The 14,683-nt window shown below is 37.9% G+C and overlaps 1 protein-coding gene across 2 annotated transcripts in view; it reads right to left on the bottom strand.

The window, feature by feature from the left end:
• Positions 1–11,105: 11,105 nt before the first annotated feature.
• THOC2 (THO complex 2) overlaps positions 11,106–14,683 on the bottom strand; it is an 85,245-nt gene continuing 81,667 nt past the window's right edge. Inside the window, exon 39 of one of the 2 annotated variants that reach the window (XM_041000014.1) lies at positions 11,106–13,500. The gene's annotated coding sequence lies outside the window, so the exon portion shown is untranslated. The remainder of the gene's footprint in view (positions 13,501–14,683) is intronic. The other variant, XM_041000015.1, reaches the window with a different exon arrangement.

The raw sequence follows: 14,683 nt of genomic DNA, 5'->3' as shown, positions 1-14,683 counted from the left end.
GTTGAAAATGAGAATTGAAAAATCCAACTTTACATCACACAGATAAAATAAACCTGAAGTACCTAAAAGCAGTGGGGACAGAAATTTATAAAACTTTCTGGAGACAAATACCAGTACAACTATCAGTAGGCACATAAAAATGCTCAATATCCTGACACACCAGGGAAAATGCAAGTTAAGACGACCTTGAGGAAAGCCCCTCAAATCCATAAGGCTGGCAATGACAGAAATGTCATATGAGACTCTGAATGGCACAGGAAAGATAATTAGACTCAACATTAAAACTACAAACCCATTAGGGAAAATTAAACATGTTTGAGTATATCTACATTGACAACATATATGACAAAGGTCACCATCAGGAAGTCAACAATACAAGTCACAGATTAGAAATATCTGTAATGATATATATTTATATCTTAGTGTTTATGGTATTAATACATTAAGTAGTTAAGATATATAAAGATTCACTAACATGTCAAGAAAAAGGACAAGACAACAGAAAAATAGAGAGATAATTGTGGGTATTCTTTGATAGTCTACAAACTAAATGGCCAATAAAATATGCAAAAAGATACAGGCCAACCTCACTTTAAATCAAAGAAATAAAATGTTAAACAAAAAATCTGCATATGTAGTATTCGGCAAAAAACTTTAAATCTAACAGCACTTGAAACTATTGAGGATAAAATACATTGCTGGTAACAATGTGAATTGCTACATAAATTAGGAAGAACAATTTGGTGATTTCAAGTAAAATTGAAGATAGACATCTTTATAATGCAACCATTCCACTTTCACGTACACTTCCTGACCTCAGAGTATGGCCCATGGACATGCTCTGACCCCTAAAGTCCCTTTAAGGGATGCATGATAGCTGTTTTCATAATATTAACAAGTTATTTCAGTTTTTTTCCCATTGTTAGTATTTGGTGAGCAATGGTAGGCTGAATAATGGTCACATGCAGTCCTAACTCCTTGGAATCATGTTGCCATTTATGCAAAAAGGAGTGAGCCAGTGGATGGAAGACCCCTCTCTCTGTTTTTCCCTCTCTCTACATCTTTCAAATGAAAACATTTTATTTGTTTGTTTTTTAACAAGCAACTCTTATGTCCAATACAATGGCTCAATTGGCTCAATGCAATGGCTCAATCCTCCACCTTCAAGCACTGGCATTCCATAAGGGTGCCAGTTCACATCCCGGCTGCACTACTTCTTATCCAGCTCTCTCTTGGTGGTCTGGGAAAGCAGTCAAGGATGCTCCAAAGCCTTGGACCCCTGCATCAATGTGGGAGATCTGGAAGAAATTCCTGGCTCCTGGCTTCAGATTAGTTCAGCTCCAACCGTTGTGGCCATTTGGGGAGTGAACCAGTGGATGGAAGATCTTTTTTTTGTTTCCCCTGCTCTGTTGATCTGCTTCTCCAATAAAAATTAAAATCTTTTTTTAAGACAACTCTTCATGAAGCACCATTTCAGTGAAAACAATTACTTGAAAATTTCCATAAAACTAATAAAGCGAGTCTGTCAGTAAAGGACAATTGGCAGCATTTTTGCTTGATATGATATTCAAATTATCAGGTAAAATTTGGATTTTTATTGAAAATGTATCTTCAACCATGAGCTTGACATCTGCCCAAAACGAACACACTTTCCTGATTAGCCCAATGGGTGATAGTTACAGATGTGATTGTTTATGTCATGAAACCTGCAAGGTTTGGAAGATCTGCTTCAGTGACATAATAACCTTCAGATGATGAATGTATGCTATTCCAAGATCCAGGCACGCGTGAAAAAAATCCACTACAAGTGAGGACAGACCAATGGATCTTCCATGTATGAGAACACAAAAAGTTCATGGATATAATTTTAGTTCCTATTGTCAAATTAACCTACAGGGAAATTTCATTTGCCTAACTCTGGTAAACTATCAAAGAATAGCCACAATTATCTGAATGAGCTAAAAAAACATTTCATTCTTTGGGGCAGACGTTTGGCACAATGTTTAAGTCACTTCATAAAGGGTCTACATCCCATATTGTGCAGGATGTCTGGTTTGATTCTCAAGTGGCATTTTCACTGCTCAACCAAATGTCCCCCAAGATTCTTGATAAATTTCACGAGAATTTTAAAACTGGCCCCTTGCTTTAGAATCTTTCGACAAAGATTGGGAATGAAAGTGTTAGTGGAAAAAAATCATTTGATGTGTGTGTGTGTGTGTGTGTGTGTGTGTGTTGGGGGATGTACACATGAGATCTTTCCAGAAATCTATGTGTTGTGTCATTTGAACCAGAACTACCTGGAGTAATGAGGAAATCTTACTTACAGGATAATAGTTCTCTGATGTCTTAGTGCCCTGAATAAAAGTGAGGAGAGCATATATACTGTTTCTGCACTCCAGCTTTTGCTAGAGCAACATTTGCCATCTTAGTTTTCTTTCACTGGGTCCAGTCCTCCCTTCCTCCCTCCTCCTAAAACAAAGTGCTCTTCCATCCTTCCTCAAAAGAGGACATGGCTTAATTATAACATTTAATTCAACTACATGGATTGGAACTTTCAGCCTGTGTTCTCATCTAAGCCATTGAATGTGTTCTGAAAATATGGCAACCAAACGAAAGTTGGTTAGCAGAACCACCACTTTGGAAGCATCTTAAGAAAGCTTTCTAAATATGGAAGCAAATTACTGATTTCAAACCTCAGCGATTCTAATGCATCTTCAAGGTAAAGAATGAATGTTGAGGGCCCGGCAGCGTGGCCTAGTAGCTAGAGTCCTTGCCTTGAACGCACCAGGATCCCACATGGGCGCCGGTTCTAATCCCGGCAGCTCCACTTCTCATCCAGCTCCCTGCTTGTGGCCTGGGAAAGCAGTCAAGGACAGCCCAATGCTTTGGGACCCTGCACCCACGTGGGAGACCTGGAGGAAGTTTCTGGCTCCTGGCTTTGGATCGGCACAGCACTGGCCATTGTGCTCACTTGGGGAGTGAATCATCAGATGGAAAATTTTCCTCTGTCTCTCCTCCTCTCTGCATATCTGACTTTGTAATAAAAATAAATAAATCTTTAAAAAAAAAAGAATGAATGTTGAAAAATCTATGAACTCTTTTCTATAAGTTCATGCAAAGTGGAATTAAAAGGTTAAGTTTATTTTGGCATGATGTTTAAATTTACACAGTTTTTTCTTAATATGCATTTCCATGAGCTTTTCAAAGTTCATTTGCATGGATTTCAATTTTTCAGCACCCAAATAAATTTACTTCTTAATTCCATTTTCCCATGTAGTTTCTCTACACTTGATCTTAGCTAAAAGGCCGAGAAGCGATTGCCATGTACTTTCTAAATTGCCCTGTGTGTTACAGAAAACAAAAATCACGGACTTTGAGTCAGTAAACAAAGTCATAATTTCCCCCCGACATAGCCCACTGAGAAGTGGGACCTTGCCTTCGAAGCATTCCTAGTGATTGTCTCTCAATACACCACAACTAAACTGACTGGGAGGATGGACATGACACCTTCCTCTGAATTCAAGTCAGCATATTGTCTTTTCTAAGGCACCAGAACTCCTGAGCATAAGTCTATCAATAAGACTGCAGAAAGACGACGACCCTGGGAGAATTCACCATGCAAATTGGCTCAGTTGGTGTCCTTTTAATTATAGAGAGAAATCCCTTATTAAAACTGATGTTTTTAATTGTGGACAGGAATGGAGAACACCTGCCTTTATAAGGGCTACATAAGGCCTATGAAATCATTTGATCTGGCGCTGCCAAAGCAACTTAGGTTGTCAAAGAAATAATTGAACCAATCTGGAAAATTATTCTCTTTATCCTATTACAGGAAAAGAGGGACACCTGTTATGATATACAGACCAACCTGGAAATCCATTTATTCAAGCGTCCTACATGTCTGCAGCCTGCCAGATGTTAACATATCAATAGGTTGTATTCCAAAGTTTTTTTTTTTAAAGTCAGTTGTTTGAAACTCAGTACATACCATACTTTCAAGATCAAAGAGTTGTTAGGATCTCAGTCCAGGACCTCAAATCCTGAGCTGTAAATGGACCACAACCATGGCGCTACCAGTATTAGTCCGTATTTGTGTTTGTAAGAACAATAGTTTTAAGCATGGAATATGAGGAGGGGAAAAAAATGCCTCTTTGACCTTCCCATTGCAAAGCAAATTACACAACAATTATCCAGAATTTGCTTAGCTATGGCACCCACTGTTTCTCTAATATTCTTTCCCAACATCTTTAATCTGTCCCAAATTGCTGCAGACCAGCACAAGGGAAGGTTTCTCATATAATGTTTTGGGGAAAGGTGGCAAACTGAGTACCAAGTGCTAGGCAGCTAGATAAGTCTTTTGTATGAATGCACTTCAAAAAGCTCATGGGAAGGGGCTGGTATGGTGGCTCAACAGGCTAATCCCCTAGTACTTTTCATACTCCTCCAATCCAGGGGCAGGATTGGACCAGAGTCTAAGTTTGGGACTTAATATAGAGGAGGCTAATGGCCTAAAGAGAAATGAACTGAAGACCATTCTTACATTATGGCGGGGTGGCAACGATGTTAACTTGATAAAATAAAAATGTTTCTGTTCATTAGCATAAGATGACAACAAACATTTTTGAAGTGCCTACAATGTAGCCCACATTGTCAGGTGCCAGCATCACTGCTTTCATGGAGATTGTATGCCTGATCACTGTCTTCAGTGAGGAGGGAAATGCACAACTCTGCAACCCACTACTGCCTGGACTTGCCAACTGGTCACCTCCTGCATCAAGAGTAAATTGTAAAGTATGATCAAGTCGACTAGTAAAGAAGCAGTTAAATACCCACTGTAACAAGTTCTTCTGGCAATGAAATGTGAGGCGGCTAGAATACAAATTCATGACGTTTCCTTCACAAATCAACCTAAGATAAATCCAAGAGTGCTAGGTCCTTTTTTGGCAACTTCCCCACCTCTATCCTTCACCTTCAGAAAGGAATTACATGGACTGCCCACTGTCATGCATCCTTTTTCTCTGACTTAGGCCCAGGTACACTTATTTGCCCAATTTCTAAGTGCCTTCCTAGAGAAAACAGGAGCCATAACAGGGCATTCCCAGAATCATTTATGTTTCACGGTTTAACGGAAACACGTATCTCCAGAAACCTCACAAAGTTTTTTTAAAGATTATTTTTATTGGAAAGGTGGTTTTAAATAGAGAGAAGGAGACAGAGACACAGAGGTCTTCCATTAATTAATTCACTCCCTAAATGGCTGCAATGGCCAGAGCCAGGAGCCTCTTCCAGGTCTCCCACACAGGTACAAGGCTTCAAGGCTTTGTGTCAAACTCTGCTGTGATGCCAGCAGAGAGCTGGATGGGAAGCGGAGCAGCCAGGACACAAACCAGCACCCAAATGGGATGCCAGCACCAATAGGCAGAGAATTAGCTCACTACCCCACAGTGCCAGGCCTCTAATTATGCTCTTAATTATGATAATGTCACATGCACAGCTGGCTGGGAGACAGCCTGGAATCATATTTTCAGGACCCACACTTGAAGACAACTACCTAGCTCACCTATGTGCGTACACACTGAGGTCTAGAGCATAAACCATTTGGAAAGTTGATATTCCAAGGAGCTCTATAGTTTTTTTGTTGTTGTTCTTAATTTACCAAGTTTTATATAAACATGCCAGTGTCATTCTCAGCACTCTGCATGATTTACATGTAGCAATCTTATGAAATGGTTGTTATGATTAGCCTCATATTACAAAGCAAAAAAGGCACAATCCTTTAAAAGAAGTCAGAAAAAGAATGATGTGAAAACAGAAAGAAAAAAAAAAAAAAGACCAGAAAGATGTCAGATGTAAATGCTGTCAGGGCGGGCATTTGGCAGAGAGGTTAGTCACCCCTTTGGGGGCTCGCTTCCCGCATGTAAGTGCCTGGCTGGAGCCCCAGCTCCTGCTAACATGTTTTCCAGAAAAAAGTAGACAACTTGCGTAGTCGAGGCCCTATCACCCACATAGAAGGATCTGGATTGAATGCTGGGCTTTCAGCTTTTGTCTGCTCCAACCCTGGCTGCTGTGAAGCACTACCACCCTGGTTGTTGTGGAGTAAACCAGTGGAAAGAACATTTGTCTCTCCATCTCTAACTTTACCTTTCAAATAACAATTTAAAATTTTTTACGTCAACCCAAACACATTAGTAATTTTAGTAAATGCATGGTTAAAACACTGCCAACTAAAAAGTAAATTGTCAAATTGGAGCAAGGAATTCACTTTAAGCATATTGGGAAAATGAACCATGTCAATACAATAAAGTTGGAGGAGGCTAGTATTGTGGCATCTCAGGTTAAGCAACAGCCTTTGCCACTGGTGTCCCTGCTCCTCTTCCAGTCTAACTTCCTACTAGTGTCTGGGAAAGAAGTGGAGGATGGCCTAAGTACTTGGCTCCAGGCTTCAATCTGGTCTATTTGGAGAATGAACCAGTAGATGCAAGCTCTCCCCTCTCTGTTGCTGTTTCAAATAAATGCTTTTCAAAACGTTGGACAAACTACATTAATATCAAAGTAGACTTTAGAAGAAGGAATGCTATTAAGGATAAATTTCATGAGCCAATTAAGAACGCACAATGTTTGTTTGTTTGTTTTACCTCTGTGGCTATCTACTTCTCTTGGTAATATATTTGCCGACAACTTACATGAGGGTTAATAAGAGATTAGATCCATCTATGTCAGAGAAGATCTTACCCTATAGCAGTAAACAAGAACATGTGAGCTAGCAAAGTAACAGTATTTATTCTTAAACACCCTAGAACCCCATTGAAGAAAATCTGATTAAACAGTCAAGGTGGAGAATTCTGACATCCACTTTGGGCACTACTAACGTAAATATTACCACACTAACAACATCTACTACCAATCCAAACACCTGCCAGGTCTTATTTGAGGTACTTTACATGTATTATGACATTTATTAGCAAAAAAGGGAATTACGAAGTTCAGGTGAAGAAAGCAAGCAGTGGTGTTCATCCACACTGAGAAGAGAAATGGACAAAGAAAGTAATGTTAACATATCAACAATAACTTTTGAATTATCTATGAAAAGTGTGAAAACATTGATTACAGCAATAAACACATTAACAATGGTCAGGCTTAGTCACTGGCAAAAAAAAGATGGGGGCCTAAACGGTGCCTCAACAAGTTAACCCCCCACCCTGCAGCACCAGTATCCCACATGGACACTGGTTCATATCCCAGATGTTCTACTTCTGATTCTGCTCCCTGCATATGGCCTGGGACAACGGCAAAGGACGGTCCAAGTCCTTGGGAGCCTGCCCCTATATGGAAGACCTGGAAGAAGCTCCTGGCCCCCAGTTTCAGACAGGCTCAGCTCTGGCCCTTGCAGTCATTTTGGGGAGTGAACCAGCAGATGGAAGGCCCCCTCCCTCCATCTCTCAGCTCTGTCAATCTACTGCAAATCCAAACAAAAATGCATAAAACCTTTAAAACTATATTGTTCCACTCAAGATATGAAAAAATTTCATGAGAACAGGAAATAATAGCTTTGTGTTAGCCTGAAACTCAAGTGTTAGGGACATCTCACTGCCATTTGTCATCAGGCGACAATCTAGCTGTACTGACATGAAGGCTATCTGATTTTCCAACATACACTTGTCAAGTTTCTGTGTTCTGGGCCCAAATGGAATCTCTTTTGCCTCTCCTTCCTTCACTAACCACCTCGATTCAGCAACACCTCAGAAGAATTATGTTTTTTAAGCCTGGCCTGCATTCAAAAGGCCACTACAGCTTAGAACAGTATCTAGGTATCATAAACAAATGAACACACATATACAATTGTTCTTACATGAAGGTATGTCTTCTCAGGTTGTACCATGTCCATTAGTCGTTCTTCCAATATCTTTTTCTCTTGTTCTTCTTAATTATCTATTTGTGTCTATAAATATAACAAAATCTATTCAATTAGCATGCATTATCATCTATTAAGCAGTTTCTCTTAACTCTAGACACAATAAAAACTCTTAGATCCTGAGATAATGTCTCCAGGAATGTTACTTCACTTTAAAAATTAAACATTTAAAGCATGCATGTGATAAGTAATAAAACAGAATATTTAATGACTGTAATAGTTTCACTCTACCTAAGACAAAGGCTTTACAGCTCAGTATCCATCAAAGTGAAAAATAAAAACAGGAAAATAAAGACTAGGTCCAGCTTTTAAACTGAGATCTTGTCCCTCTTGCCTTGAGATGGGAGTGCTCAGAAACAGTAGTTTCGTATCTCTAATCCAGTCAAACATCCTTATAAAGAGCAAACTCCGAGTTTACAAACCCTGATCCAATCATCAGATTTATGTACCATGTCTTCCAGGCCTCAGCACCTGAAAACATTTGTCTCCACCACAGCCAGCTGCTTGAGGGTTGACAGTTCCACTAACTGTCCACATTATTACCTTCTCTCTGTTTAGAACTGATTCAGGACCCAAGAACACAGGAAATTTGGGGGGTTGTAATTTAAACCAGAAATCATATTTTCTCATTTGCATTTATAGTATACTACATACTTTTTGGCAAATCCTTTTTTGAAACATGGTGGGATAGAAATGGAACAATTACTTTTTTTTTTTTTAAGGCTGCTTGGCTTAAGTGCTTCTTGAAATAGAACATGGTCCCATACCATGAACCAGTTACTTTCCAAAAATAAATTAGAAATCACTTCTATATCATTCGGCAAAGTAAGGAAAGCTACTCGAACTTTTGCTCCTATAAACTTAATCCATCAGAAAGACAACTATCTTAAATTTTTGAAGCTCCAGATATTCAGGGTTAGTTATAAAGGTTTCAGACCCTTTGGAAGACACAAAAACAAACTCATTATCTTAGGTCTATTTTTTTGAGAATGGAATAAAAGATAAATTCAGCAAACTATAAACTTTATACAATATCTAGGAGGTCTAGAAATGTCACCTCCATCAGCTCATTAATGAGGTTAAAGAACTCTGCTCTAGAAAATGGTAAGTTTAAATGTCATTCATGAGAACACAAGAAATATCTTTTATATTATATTATTTGCTTGTAAAAGTTGAGATCAAAGAGGGGTTTCAAAATCAGGGATAGCTCCCAGTCATGTAACTTCATAATAAAACATTCACACTGTAATATTCAACTTTGTACATTTTTAAAGATTTTAAAAATTTTTTTTATTAGAAAGGCAGATTTTATAAAGAGACCAAGGCAAAAAGAGAATATCTTGCATCCACTGGTTCACTCACCAAATGGCCACCACAGCCAGTCAATCCAATTTAAAGCCAGGATCCAGAAAGCCCTTCAATATCTCCCATTGAGGGTGCAGGGGCCCAAGGACTTGACCCATCCTTCGATGCTTTCCCAGGCCACAGGCTGAGAGCTAGACTGGAAGTGCAGCAACTAGGACACCAATCAGCACCCATACGGGATGCCGATGCCACAGGGTAGAGAATTAGCCAACTGAGCCACCGTGCTGGCCATAGCTGTGTTCATTCTCATTCCAGTCACCCTGTATGTAAAACAGCAAGTCCTAGCTTACCCGGTTTCTTTTCTGATCTTTGTTTTTCCTCAGAGTGTGTCCTTCCACCTAACATGATAAATGTGGTGTCTGCCTCCACTCCCTAACCAAAAGCTTTGACGGGGACCCGTTTTCCTTTAAGATTTGCCTCTGGTGTATAAAAAGTACTTAAGCATCTTTTAAAAGAATCTCCTAAAGGACTCACCACTCTCTGAGTAGGCAAATTCAGTCTGTCACCAGTAAGTGGAGTTGTCCTGGATATCTGCTTTCACACTGCAACAGCAGTACTGAACAGTCATAACATGAAACACATGGCCAAAAAGCCTCAAAATACTACCTGACCCTTTAGAGAACTGTTGAACACCATAGCACCCATCTGGCTCTTATTTCCAAACTACACGAGAAGCATCCTTCGTACGCAGAACACTACAAAAACGCAGATGCACCTTTTTTTAAAAAAATTAACACATTCGTTATTTACAGCACACATGATTTTTGCAGCTAAACGCAAAGTTAGTGTTTTCATTATCCATGTGTTTCTACCCACAAGCAAAGCTTATCAATGTTTTGCTTGGTAAAAGAACCAGAGAGAAGAGCTAGTGATGTTAACTAATCAGAACTAGAAAGCTCTTCCCTGATACATCTCAGACAAATAATTCTGATGTACACCACAGTTCTTTCCTCAAAAAAAAAAAAAAAAAAAGAAAGGACACCAAGAAAATATTTCCTTTGTTTTAGGCCATGGCAGACACTCAACAATCATACAATGGATCATTTGCCCATAAATAATTACTCTGATCATCGATTTTTAACAATTAGCTGAAAAGGAGCATCTATCTTTATAAATACCCTCTTGTCAACTCAAAGATCTGCTCAACATTTCTCAATCCCATTGTAAAATACTCTCCTTTTTATTATTGGTCTCTAAAATTATTTATTTCTATAGGTATCATTGTATCCAAGGCAATGGGGGAAAATGGATCGCTTAAGGCCTGCTGTTAGCTGGTCTATCCTGTGTGCAGAGGAAATCAAACAAGGCTTCTTTCAAATATGATGTATCATTTAAAAACAAGGCCACTCGTGGACTTAGTAAAAAGTGAAAAGGGCTAGGAAGCATCTTGAATCATTTTTGCTAGTTATTCTGAATAAACAATGATATACACAATCAGATGAGAAAACACTTGTTTATTTAGAAAAAAATTACACTGGTAGAATTCAGTAGATAAAAAATTTGTTTAAAAATGCCACTGTGAAACTTTTCCAAGATGAAAGCACAGCAATACAAAGCTCCTGCAGCTATAGACTTAAAACACAACAAACTTCTGATCCCTTGCCTCTGCCAAGGTTTGTGTAACATAATTATAAGGAAGAAAAATGGCAAGGGACAAGTGAGCACTGGTACCTTTTTCCTTTTCAAACAAATTTTAATGTTGTAAATGCATCATATAAAATGATTCCCAAGCATTACATAAGATGCTGCTCCCACGTTTAGTGACTAGCATTAAAAACAGGCCAAACAATAAATTAAAAGAGTTTTAAAATGAGGTAAATTCAAACAGTTCAATAATTTTTTTTTATTTTTCAAATAGTAAAAAGGAAGTAGATAGGGGAGTAGGGCGTACGAAGAACAATTAAACCCAGGCAATATGTAATTAACCAAAAGTGAAATTCTGTACACATGTAACCCTTATTTGCTTGTTGGAAACTGTATGCAGCACATTGTGCTAAAATATCAAACAGTTTACACTTTCAGCCATTACTGAAAATAAACAAGTAGAAACCAAGCAACAAGTTAAATTACAGTAATGCACAATTCAACAATTTTATATTTTCAGCATAGAGCAATAAAGCTGATAACTGAATAACTAAAGGAGATGAAAATGGGCTCTCTTCGATTCATAATTCCCAGCAATTTACTCAGGAAAATTATTTTCTGGTCACAGATGAACAATTTCTTTCCAATATCACCTGAAAAAAACAAAGTGATCACAATGATAGAGAACGAAGGAAGGAGGGAAGGACGAGTGGGAAGGAGAAGAGAAAGGATGAAGCAAAAAAAGGCAGAGGTGAACAGAGAGGAGAAAAAAAAGGTAAGTGGCTTTAAGAAACAAAGAAAGAAAGGAAAATTAGTAACTTCCAAAAATGATAAAGGATTGAATGCCCCCCAAAAAATAAAATATTTGCACATTTTTTCTTATTGCCCACTCTTAGAAACAAATAAAGCACATTATGACTTTTTAAAAAACAAAAAGTAGTAAACTTATTATGTGTATGAGAAGAGCTAGCAAAGAGCTGGGGAAGACAAAGCTGTGAGGACAAAAAATGACACAGCAACCAGAACATTTCAGGCGTAAGCACAGCTTATCCAAAATAAACAGAACATGTAACAAATTCAATTTTACATGATCAACAAAAAAAATGACATTACATTTTTCATAAGGACAATTTCAATAGTGACATATTAAGATGCAATGTATGCTAAATTATAAAAATTGTTTTAAAAATATATTGACTCAATTATACTCCTTTCCTTATGTATTATTGACATTTTTCAAATACTGCATATCGAAATCAATGCAAAACATGATCATTACAATATGTGGCAAATAGCTTCATATCTGCCTAACATTGTTCTCAAAGTTTAAATAAATGCTCAATACATTACTGATGAAAATACTACATTCACATAGTTCATAAAACCAGAGCTAGAAGGGGCCTTAGAAAATCACACTTCTATGAAATGCTGACAAATAATTTACATGTCATATTTCTACACAGTATTCTGTTCACACCATGTATAATCTTGACATTATCAATAATAATTATAGATACACTAATGTTGAACTTACAATTTTAACACTTAAAAAGTCATTGTTCCTATCCATCAAATAATGAATGGACAAACAAAATATGGTACACATTCACTCAATGGAATATTATTTAGCCTTAAAAAGGAATGGAGTACTGACATGCTACAATATGTATGAACCTTGAAAATATGATGCTAAGTCAAAGAACCCAGATACAAAATGCCACATATTCCATGATTCCATATATATGCATTGTCCACATTAGGTACACCCATAGAGACCAAGTATATCAATGAATACCAGGGGTTAGGATAAGGAGAGAATTAAATGCATGGCTGACAGCTCTGGGCTTTCTTTTCAAAGTGACAGAAATGTTCTGGAATTAGACAATGGCAATGATTGCACAGCATAATGAATGTACTAAAAGCCACAGAACTGCACATTTTAAAATGGTGATCTTATTAAATTTTAAATTGAAAAAAAAAAAGTCAACGCTCCAATAAAGAACATGACTATCAATATGGGCCATCATTAGGCAATAAGAAACGGCTTCTCAGTCACGCAGATGTTACTTTAGGAGAATTAGTAAGCAACTGAAATTGTGAAAACATAATTAAGGGAACACTGAAGGATAAAATTGTTGCTATTGTTAAAATATATAAAGATCCTTTCAGGGAAATGAAATTAAAATTTTGACAAGAAGCCAAAATCTTCGAGCATTATCATCATCCCAATGTTCTCCTACTTACAGGAGTTCACACAAAGCGACAACCTATCTACATCATCAAGGAACTGGTTCCAGGAGGCAATTTCCTCTCTTTCTAAGAAAGAAGGAAGAACTAAAACTCAGTGAAATTTTCATTAGATGCTTCTGGGTAGCGTATCTTGAGTAAAAATTGTATAACACAGGGACCTTGCTGCAAGAAACTATGTGGAGGTGGAAACAATGTTCAGAACATCCGTGACTTTGGAATGTCTCATCAAGAGGAGGTTGGTGTGTATTCATCTTCTGACTTAAAGCAGGATTTCCCAGTAAATGGACAGCACCAGAAGCTCTTAAATAGGGGAGACATCATTCTGGAATGACGCATGAGCTTTGGCATCCTCCTCTGGGAGACCTTCAGCTTAGGGGTCTGTCCACACCCTGCAATGACAAAGCAGCAAGTACAAAAGCAAGCGGAAAGAAGGTACCGGACATCAGTCTCTCAGCAGTATCCAGACGGTTTGAAGAAAATAACACTGAAGTGTTCCGATTACACACTTGAAAACCCTCCCCCAAGTTCAAAGAACTCAGCAAGAGCTAGCTGCCACCAAGGTACAGTCACATTGTGATGAAACATTGCCAAACTCATCCTCTGGAAATGTAATTTCAGCAGAATGATAATTTTTCTTTTCTTTGAGTTTATACCACATCACCTGCAACATACTTTGTTTTTTTTTTTTTTTAATATGACTTTATCCTTTGTACCTAAGAAACCCTATGTTTGTACATAAGGGGTCACACACCTAGGCCAGAGGATGGCATGTCAGGATCAGTTCAGAGTCGGCACAGTTTCTAAGGCAGACCCCTATCCTATAACTGTTGCTGTACACTGTTACTGCTAATAGCATGGCTATAGGACACATTTCAACTAAAGGTAGCCCACACTCTGCAGTACCAAGATTACATTTTCAAACATCATTTTATGGTGAAAGTTATGTGGACCCCTAAGTTTTTCTTTTTTAAAAAGTCATAATAGATTCTACATTATAAGATTGTCGCTTTTCTACATTTCCACCACCAACTCTACATTGTCCAGCAATCAGAAAATTAAGCACAAAATTTCCTTAAACAGCATCCTCTCAGAGTTGAGGCAGTTGATTTAAAAACCTTTTTTTTTTTTTTGTATATAGAATTGGTAGAAGCAGCAAATTTGAAATGTACAGGGGTCTGGAAAAAACAGCTGGAAACCGGAGAAAAGAAAAGGCAAATAGTTCAATCAGAAGAAAGTGATTTAGAGAGATGAAACAACAACAACAACAAATCAAAATCCATGCATCTCTACTTCCAGACAAGGATGGACTCCCAATGAAACTGTTTATTATATCTTGACAATAGGATGCTGGACTCTCTGCCATTGTCCATGCACACAATAATGGACATATGACTGTGTATGAAGAACTATACCACAGTAATAATATAGGGGAACTCAGTGAGGGGGCAGGGAATTGGGGAGGGGGTAAGGGAAATCCCATGATCTATGGAACTGCGTCATAAAATTACAATAATAATAAGAGGTAAAATTTTTAAAAAAGAAAAGGCAAATAGAACATCTGCCTTTTTTAAA

The sequence above is a fragment of the Ochotona curzoniae genome, unplaced genomic scaffold (assembly GCF_017591425.1).
Source record: "Ochotona curzoniae isolate NIBS_2020 unplaced genomic scaffold, NIBS_Ocur_1.0 scaffold_1852, whole genome shotgun sequence".
Taxonomy (NCBI): Eukaryota; Metazoa; Chordata; class Mammalia; order Lagomorpha; family Ochotonidae; genus Ochotona; species Ochotona curzoniae.
The sequence above is the reverse complement of the archived record's forward strand: the minus strand, read 5'-3'. Positions and strand labels throughout refer to the sequence as shown.